Below are 10,555 nucleotides of genomic sequence, written 5' to 3' on the forward strand. Positions count from 1 at the left end.
TACATGAAAATGGGGGAATATGTAAGAACAGACAGTGTAAGGAGTAATGAAAAACAGAGAGGATTATGTGGAGTTTAGGAGATGGGAAGTGCTAAGCAGTGTCTGCTCATTTAAGATTAGATCTGGACTATGAGCTAGATGTTCGTTAATTTCCATGGCTTCGAGCTGGTTGAGTTTTTGGCCTTTGTTTGCTGAGTTAACGACATGGGATTGTGGTTGGTAGTTGTGACCATCACTCAGTTCATGCTCAGCAAATGTGGAATCAGAATTCTGCAACCTCCAGCTTCGTTCATGTTAAGCCAGCCTAGCTGCTATGTGTCTGCCAGACTGACCGATGTAAAACTTGTCACAATCGGAACAGGTAATTTTTTATACCCCACTGTTGGCTAATGGGGTTTGGGTTTGGGTTGTTTGGGGAAGGAGACCAGACAGCGAGGTCATCGGTCTCGACGGATTAGGGAAGGAAGTCGGCCGTGCCCTTTGAAAGGAACCATCCCGGCATTTGACTGGAGCGATTTAGGGAAATCACGGAAAACCTAAATCAGGATGACCGGACGCGGGATTGAACCGTCGTCCTCCCGAATGCGAGTCCAGTGTCTAACCACTGCGCCACCCCGCTCGGTGTGTTGGCTAGTGCCAACGGCCTTGCCGCAGCGGTAACACCGGTTCCCGTCAGATCACCGAAGTTAAGCGTTGTCGGGCTGGGCTAGCACTTGGATGGGTGACCATCCGGTCTGACGAGCGCTGTTGGCATGCGCGGTGCACTCAGTCCCTGTGAGCCAAACTGAAGAGCTACTTGTTTGAGAAGTAGCGGCTCCGGTCTCGGAAACTGACATACGGCTGGGAGAGCGCTGTGCTGACCACATGCCCCTGCATTTCCGCACCCAGTGACGCCTGTGGGCTGAGGATGACACGGCGGCCGGTCGGCACCGTTGGGCCTTCCAAGGCCTGTGCCGGAGGAGTTAGTTTACTGTTGGCCAGTAACTGGATTTAAATTTGCCATTGAAAATACCCTGGGCTGTGATGTTCTTAACATGATAGGAAAGCCTATACTTGTAAGATTTCAGTGTTTTTGCTACAATCTGTGATACCTCTCCTAGGCATGGTAATGTACACTATCTCTTAAAGACAGTGGAAGGAGCACCGGACGGGAAACAGAGGAGGGGTACAATTTTCAGTTTTTGTTTCCTACGTGAGATGTGGTCTGTCAGGACTGGATTGTAACCACTGGTTAAGGCAATAAATTTTATTGTATCTAACTCTGCTTTAAAATCACCTATGGACATGGAGACAGATATGAGACGGTGCACCATTAAGTAGAAAGCTGCATGTTTGTTATTGTTAATTGCTTAGACAAGTCATCCCTGTCTTCGACTATAATTTTTGTTTCACTATAAAGAGGTTTTACAGAGTTACTTATATGCTTTAGCAAGCTTCTTTTGTTCCATAATCAGCCGCAACAGATGTCTGTCTGCTCTGTAAAAAGCGTTTTCATAATGAACAGTATCTATATGCGTCTCTAAGTTGAAATACTACCAGTTCGTTCTTTTCTAAAACCTACTTGTCTTCTAATAAATCAGAGATAACGGGCCGTCTGTTATATAAGATACTGTTACAGATTTTACAGCTTTTGTTAACGAGGCTAATTCCTCTTGCTTCTATTATCTTTATTGAATATGGAAAAAATTTAGCTAGATCCCACTGCTCAGGTACCCTATTCGCAGTCCAACATAGGTCAACGAGATGCAGCATACGTTCCTTCAGTGTAAGACCTCCGCATTTAAACAATTCAGCACTTATTCCATCTATGTTGCAATTCTGTTCTTCTATGTTTGTGATGCCAAATATAATTCATTCATTTCGGTGAGGTCTATGTTTCTGTTGACTGGACAATTTTCACAGTATTTCTCCGCTGCTGACTCGTTATCCCAAAGATATTTATAATCCTCTCCCATAATTCTATAGTTATTCTTACAAAATTTAAGGAACCAGTGTTACACGAAGACTCTAGAAATAAATGTAATTCTTATAGATTATTCACATAATACTGTTCCTGAAATTTTGTGAGTAACATTTTGTGGCCTATGTCTTCAAGTGACAATCAATTCAGGCTTTTCAACATTTCCACGACACTTCTTCCCGTATAGATTCAAAGTTATTCAATATCCCCTGTTCGACCTATTTGACATTGGTCTCGCACACTATGCTAATATTATTTGCTACCGCTCTTACACATTTGGAGAACCTTCTAGGATGAGTCGCACAAGTGTTTTGTGTGTAATATTGTTCGTAGTTTAGCTCCAGTTTCCAGAATCCTGCCAATGAACCGAATCCTACCAGATACCTTACCTACAGCTGAGTCTACGTGACCAGTCCATTCCATATCCCTACACAATGTTGTAATCTGGTATTTGTGAAGGTTGACTGATTAATTGACTTTGAAGTCATATGATACTACATTTTTCGTTTTGTGAAGTGTACAATTATTTTACACTTCTGAACTTTTAATACAAGTTGACAATCTCTGCACCACTTTGAAATAGAGATCTGACTTACTTCTTGTTCAGCTTTTTGCAAACAGTGTTTGACTCTAGCTAACTGCATCATGTAGAAGAAGTCTGAAGTAAGTATTAAAATTTTCTGCGAGGTCATAAATATACAATATACAGGGTGTTACAAAAGGTACGGCCAAACTTTCAGGAAACATTCCTCACACACAAATAAAGAAAAGATGTTATGTGGACATGTGTCCGGGAACGCTTAATTTCCATGTTAGAGCTCATTTTAGTTTCGTCAGTATGTATTGTACTTCCTCGATTCACCGCCAGTTGGCCCAATTGAAGGAAGGTAATGTTGACTTCAGTGCTTGTGTTGACATGCGACTCATTGCTCTACAGTATCAAGCACATCAGTACGTAGCATCAACAGGTTAATGTTCATCACGAACGTGGTTTTGCAGTCAGTGCAATGTTTACAAATGCGGAGTTGGCAGATGCCCATTTGATGTATGGATTAGCATGGGGCAATAGCCGTGGCGCGGTACATTTGTATTGAGACAGATTTCCAGATCGATAGTGTCCCGACAGGAAGACGTTCGAAGCAATTGATCGGCGTCTTAAGGAGCACGTAACATTCCAGCCTATGACTCGCGATTGGGGAAGACCTGGAACGACGAGGACACCTGCAATGGACGAGGCAATTCTTCGTGCAGTTGACGATAACCCTAATGTCAGCGTCAGAGAAGTTGCTGCTGTACAAGGTAACGTTGACCACGTCACTGTATGGAGAGTGCTACGGGAGAACCAGTTGTTTCCGTACCGTGTACAGCGTGTGCAGGCACTATCAGCAGCTGATTGGCACTCAGGGGTACACTTCTGCGAATGGTTCATCCAACAATGTGTCAATCCTCATTTTAGTGCAAATGTTCTCTTTACGGATGAGGCTTCATTCCAACGTGATCAAATTGTAAATTTTCACAATCAACATGTGTGGGCTGACGAGAATCCGCACGCAATTGTGCAATCACGTCATCAACACAGATTTTCTGTGAACGTTTGGGCAGGCATTGTTGGTGACGTCTCGATTGGGCCCCATGTTCTTCCACCTACGCTCAATGGATCACGTTATCATGATTTCATACGGGATACTCTACCTGTGCTGCTAGAACATGTGCCTTTACAAGTACGACACAACGTGTGGTTCATGCCGATGGAGCTCCTGCACATTTCAGTTGAAGTGTTCGTACGCTTCTCAACAACAGATTCGGTGACCCATGGATTCGTTGAGGCGGACCAATTCCATGTCCTCCACGCTCTCCTGACCTCCACCCTCTTGACTATCATTTATGGGGGCATTTGAAAGCTATTGTCTACGCAACCCCGGTACCAAATGTAGAGACTCTTCGTGCTCGTATTGTGGACGGCTGTGATATAATACGCCATTCTCCAGGGCTGCATCAGCGCATCAGGGATTCCATGCGACGGAGGGTGGATGCATGTATCCTCGCTAACGGCGGACATTTTGAACATTTCCTGTAACAAAGTGTTTGAAGTCACGCTGGTACGTTCTGTTGCTGTGTGTTTCCATTCCATGATTAATGTGATTTGAAGAGAAGTAATAAAATGAGCTCTAACATTGAAAGTAAGCGTTTCCGGACACATGTCCACATAACATATTTTCTTTCTTTGTGTGTGAGGGATGTTTCCTGAAAGTTTGGCCGTACCTTTTTGTAACACCCTGTATATTAAGGGTCTCAATACACTTCTCTGGAATATGCTTGAAGTAAGTTCTACGTCTGCCTACGACTCTCCATCCATGATAACATTCCGCCTCCTCCGCACCTGTTCCAGTAGTTAGGCATTTCAATTGCACCTGTACAATACCTACATTCGCTAATGAAATTCGTCCTAAATAATCAATCACAATTTGAGAAGATGGCCATACCTACAACACTAGTGGGGAAAATGAACTTTATTACCCATAGTAAAGCTGTCAGTGGCTCAGAAAAGAGTTCAGAATGCAGCAACGAAAATTTCTGATCATTTGCCCAGTAACATAAAATGTGTGACAGGCAACAAAGCAGATTTTGAATCTAACCTAAAATCATTTCTCTGGGCAGCTACTGATGTTCCAAGGACGAATTTCTATTTAAAAGTTGTAGCTTGTTAAAGAAGACTGAAGTGTAGCTGCATGAGCAGCACAAAAAAAAAAAAAAAAAAAAAAAAAAAAAAGTGTTCATTGATGTTAAACATCCTGTAATTTGACTCGTTCCATGTCATTTCGATAAAAGAATAGTTAGAATGATCCCTGGAACATGTAAGTAACAAGCGAACTACCTTTTGTACTCTGCCATAAAGCAGCAGCGTGAGGCCGAGCGGTTCTAGGCGCTTCAGTCTGGAACCGCGCGACCGCTACGGTCGCAGGTTCGAATTCTGCCTCGGTCATGGATGTGTGTATGTGTGTGATGTCGTTACGTTAGTTAAGTTTAAGTAGTTCTAATTTCGAGGGAACTGATGACCTCAGATGTTTAGTCCCATAGTGCTCAGAACCATTTGAATCATTTGAACCATTTTGAGGCAAGTATTTGTGGACATTAACGTTCCTGAAATGGGTTGGCCTGCCCAAGTACCGACCTGAACCGAGTGGAACACCTTGGCAATGAGCCAGAACGTCGACATCTCTGCAGACACCAACGTCCAACACTACAACTCTCTTGTGTTTCGGCTCTTGAGGAAGAATGGGCTGACATTCCTTCACAGACACTCAGACACCTCACTGAAAGTGCCCACGGCAAGTTTCAAGCCGCCATAAAGGCGAAGGATGGGCACACGCGATGTTAGTGCCCACTGATAGTGTCCGGATACTTTAGATCAGATGCATGGTGATTCCGTGATGATGTTACAAACTTTCAGATATGATGGAGAAGGGTAAATGCACAAAAGTGAGGTAAGGGACCCTAGTCCGAAAGCGAGGGCCCGAAGGTCTAAGAAGCAAAAAACGTTCTGTCAGTGGATAAATATATCAGTTTGAGGTAAGGGACGCTGGTCCGAGAACGATCGAGCCGAAAGTTATAAGCGAAAATCGTTCTGATATCACTGACAGTGGAACTCTTCTACTACATGCTCTTTGCTTTCCATATTTTCAGAGCAGGTAGTATGGTTCACAACAAGAAAAAAGTCCATTAAACATTGACTCTGAAGTGGCTACCTTAAGAGCCATGAACACTTGTTCACCTTTGCTGCTGTTATTCATCTTTTCTACTAAACAAGTACTAGTGGTTCTTAAGGTATGAATGTTAGAGCCCATGTTTACTAGACTTTTTTTCTTATTTTGTCTATACTACCCCTGTCCCTCTCCCCTTCCCCCAGTATGGAAAGCAAAGAGCTTGCAGTTGAAGAGATCCACTGACAGAGATATCAGAACGATTTTCGCTTATAACTTTCGACTCGATCGCTCTCGGACCAGCGTCCCTCACCTCAAATTGATATATTTATCCTTCTCCACCATGTCTGAAAGTTTGTAACTTCATCACGGAACCACCCTATATATCAATATTTACATACTCGTACATAAAAACTTATGTGTGTGTGTTCCAGCATAGCATTCAAACGACTGGAACAATTGCCACTAAACCTTGTACACATGAGTTAGCATTACGAAACAATTGCGTGAATGTAAGACATCTGTAGGAGTGCTGTTTATGGGGATGAATTTGGGCAAGTGGTGACATGCAAGCAATAATGGAACGTCTACCTCAGTTTCAACAAAACTTGGTACGCATATGATACGCATATGACTTCATATCAAGGAAAGGATACTTCTGGCGTGACACCTCTAGGTTTCCTAGGTATGTGGGTGGGTGCAGGAAAGGGAAGGGGAAGCATGAACCTGGAGCCCCTGGAGAAATATCAACCAAGTTTAGTAGACATATAACTTACTATCTAGGGAAAAAATACAGTGCAAGTAGTCCCTAACACTCCTACGCTTGTGGCTAGGGGTGGGAGATGGAAAATTACTCTTAAATGGCCGATATTACTGTCATATCCATGGCCTTCAGTATCGTTGGCTGACCGGTGGTAGTCGCGATGAGATTTCACTCCTATTGGCGAATTATGGGTGGGAATGGGGTGGCGTAAAAATTAATAAGCGACCGACGCCAGGTAATGAGATAATTTGAAATAAGTATGCAATTCGTAGATAGTTCTAGTTTTCATAGCTATTCATTAAGTCACTGAATTTTCGACATTGTCGCTTTCGTGAAAGCAATTGTGCGGAGGCCAGAGTCTAATTTTTCACCTGAAATGAATCAAAGTCTCTGAAAGGCACCGTAATTCATGACGATTAAAGTTTGCTGACTAGCTACGAGTAGCAATCATATAGCAAATGTCTCGTTCCCCTTACACGCTGTAACTAGTTTAGAAATCTCTGTGGCGTTCTGAAATCCTCCAAAAATATGAATGAGATGTCGACGTAAAATAGTCCACTTTGCATATCCGAATAAAAAGAAGTTAATTTTTCCGAAATCTTAGTGAATCTGAAGTAAGAAATCTGCTAATCAATTTCAATAAGAAACATATGCACAACATACAGCACAACCCTTTAGTGACCAGTGGGAACCATAGTTTCCACTTATTTGTTTTCGCTGTTAAGTTCAGTGGTAATCCATGTTCCCACTTCTAACTTGTGCTACCAGCTCTGTTAGAGTGTGCTAACTATGTGTAGATTGTCAACAGTTAGGCGAAAGCTGTTGTATTTCTACCTTGTGAGTCAATCAATGCAGAAGCGCAGTTCCCGCGTGAAAAACTAGCCACTGTTTCGACCGCTACACCGTTTTTTGGATAGTGTGCTTTCCTTCTGCGTGTCAAATGACTTGTGTTGTATTTATCTACTTTTATATTTATGAGGGAGACAGTATTCGTGTATATTTGCTGGATTAGACTGAAAATTACATAAATATTACAAGGTAAGCTAGTGGAAGCAGAAGTGAAGTATTCTGCCCATCGGCTGTGGCAGAGTGTAATAAAATAATGGGAGGAGTGGATAGTTGTGATCAGCTGTGTGAACGGTATGCTGTAGGCCGTCATTCATGGAAGTGGTGGCACAAACTGTTTTTCTTTCTTGTGGATTTGGCAGTTGTCAATTCCTACGTTATTAGGAAGCTACAGAAGACAGAAGCAGATCAGCTAACATTTAAATTGTTCTTGGCAAGGCAGCTTATCTCTGACTTCTCAAGTCGTAAGAGAAGAGAAAGGCCTGTTCATTTTCAAACACCAAAAAAAGTTGTGTCTCGAGTATCAGATGAAGTTTGTCTGAAGAAAGTTGGAACTCATTTCCCTACAAAAGGTACAACAAACAGAAGATGCCGCCAATGTAGCACCAAGAACAAAGAAAAGAGAACAAAGATAATGTGTAGCAACTGTTGTGTACCTTTGCCTGTAGCACCATGCTTCTCTACGTTCCATAGTACATCACCTTAGTGAACTCAAAGGACAGTATGAACTAATACAAATACAGTATAAATGTAATGTTTAACATGTTTTTGTACTAAAAAATAAAGGAAATATATTTTTTTTAAATTAGCAAGTGAAGTTACTCCAGAGTTCGGTGGGAACAATAGTTCTCACTAATTTTTTTATACTCGTAGGCTAAACTCTCACTTTCAAGATTTAAACTATGATTTTATGAACGGTTTCTTAGCCCAATAAAGTGTTCATAAAAAGTCTACAACTTCCGGAAATAATTTGGTCACTAAAGGGTTAAGTGCCGGCACCAAACAGCTACTGGACATGAAGCAAATTACCTTTTTTCTTTCTGAGTCATCATCTTTTGACTGGTTTGATGCGGCCCGCTACGAATTCCTCTCCTGTGCCAACCTCTTCATCTCAGAGTAGCACTTGCAACCTGTGTCGTCAATTGTTTGCTGGATGTATTCCAGTCTCTGTCTTCCTCTACAGTGTTTACCCTCTGCGTCTCCTTTTAGTATTCTGTGATATCTTAACAGGTGCCCTACCATCCTTTCCCGTCTTCTTGTCAGTGTTTTCAGTAAGTTCATTTCCTCGCCTCCTCATTCCTTACCTTAGCAGTCTCTCTAATTTTCTACAATCTTCTGCAGCACCACATCACAAATTCTTAGAGTATCTACTGTTCTGGTTTTCCTACAATCCATGTTTCACTGCAACACAATGCTGTGCTACAAATTTACATTCTCAGAAATTTCTTCCTCAAACTGTGGCCTATATTTGATACTAGTAGACTCCTCTTGGCCTGGAATGTCACTTTTACCGATGCTAGTCTGCTTCCTACGTTCTCCTTCGTCCGTCTGTCATCGGTTATTTTGCTGCCTAGGTAGCAGAATTTCTTAACTTCATTTACTTCTTCATCACCAATCCTGATGTTAAGTTTCTCGCTGTTCTCATTTCAGTTACTTCTCATTACCTTCGTCTTTCTTAGAGTCACTGTCAATCCATATTCTGTACACATTAGACTGTTCATTCCATTCAGCAGATCATGTAATTCTTCTTCGCTTTCATTGAGGATAGTGATGTCGTCACCGAACCTTATCACTGATATCTATTCACCTTGAATTTTAATTCCATTCTTTAAGCTTTCTTTTATTTCCGTCAATGCTTCTTCGATGTATAGATTGAACAGTAGGTGCAGAAGGATGCATCCCTCTCTTACACCCATTTTAGTCCGAGCATGTCGTTCTTGGTCTTCCGCCCGTACTGTTTCCTCCTGGTTCTTGTACATACTGTATACTACCCGTCTTTCCATATAGCTTACCCCTATTTTTCTCAGAATTTCGAGCGTCTTGCACCATTTGACACAGTCGAACACTTTTTCCAGGTCGACAGATCCTGTGAATGTGTCTTGATTTTTCTTTGTTGGTTCCATTATCAACCGCAACGTCAGAATTGCCTCTCTGCCGCTTTTGCCTTTCCTAATGCCAAACTGCTCGTCAACACATTCTCAATTTTCTTTCCCGTTCTTCTGTTCATGATTCTCGTCAGCAACTTGGATGAATGAGCCGTTAAGCTGGTTGTGCGACAGTTTTCGCACTTTTCAGATATAGCAGTCACCGGAATTGTGTGGATGATATCTTTCCGAAAGTCGGATGGTAATTGCTAGTCTCATGCATTTTACACATCAACGTGACCACTCATTTTGTTGCCACTTTCCGAATGATTTTAGGATTTCTGATGCAATGTTCTCTATCCGTTCTACGTTATTTGATATGAAACATTCCAAACTTCTTTTAAAATCTGCTTCTAATTCGGGATCCCCTATATCTTCTAAATATACTCCTGTTTCTTCTTTTATAATCATAGAGATCTTCAGTGTACTCTTTCCACTATCCGCTCTCCTCTGTGATCTAATATTTACAGTACTTACGGAAAACTGGTTTAGCAATGAAAACTTACCAGAAATATCAGTTCGTGTTGCGACTTCAGACTGTGTAGTCACAAACGTCGAATATGCTAATATATCACGAAGTGGAAAGTGAATAATATTCATAGATTTGATATTATAGTTTCATATATGTATGCTGTCGTTGTTTGAGTGGCTTGAGGTATTGTTTTGCAGAATTTCTGTTACTCCCTCCTGCTAGACAAACAAACCTTTCAACGTGCTGCTCTTCTTAGCATCTGCTGAAAGTCTCCTTTTAATCTGACTTTATAAGTATTTCATTACGGTCTGTTGTGTAAACGAGTTACATTTTCCATCTAACTCCTGACATTTGACTTACCTGCAACTGAACCTACCTGATCGCTCCATTTCACCCGACCATGGGTTCTTAGTCTCACTTGTAAGACACGACAGGTTACAGCTGCTGGATGGCGAATCCGATTTGGCAAAGTTCAATCTCTACGGAACCTTTACAAGCAGATTCGTTCCGCGCGATGCTGTACACAGGATTCAGCTGAAAAGACGATATTATGCCCCTTCTCTGTTTGCTGTTACCATGGAAAGCCCAAGTTCAGAATCTTGTTCAAAAAGTAAATGCTGCTTTATTTATCATGTATTGGTACATGAAGAAGGACACCCAGGATATCGT

The 10,555-nt window shown here is 41.8% G+C and overlaps 1 pseudogene; it reads left to right on the plus strand.

The window, feature by feature from the left end:
- The first annotated feature begins 635 nt into the window (after positions 1-635).
- Positions 636-753, plus strand: LOC126089522 (5S ribosomal RNA; annotated as a pseudogene).
- The last annotated feature ends 9,802 nt before the right edge of the window (positions 754-10,555 follow it).

This window comes from Schistocerca cancellata, chromosome 6 (assembly GCF_023864275.1).
Source record: "Schistocerca cancellata isolate TAMUIC-IGC-003103 chromosome 6, iqSchCanc2.1, whole genome shotgun sequence".
Classification (NCBI taxonomy): domain Eukaryota; kingdom Metazoa; phylum Arthropoda; class Insecta; order Orthoptera; family Acrididae; genus Schistocerca; species Schistocerca cancellata.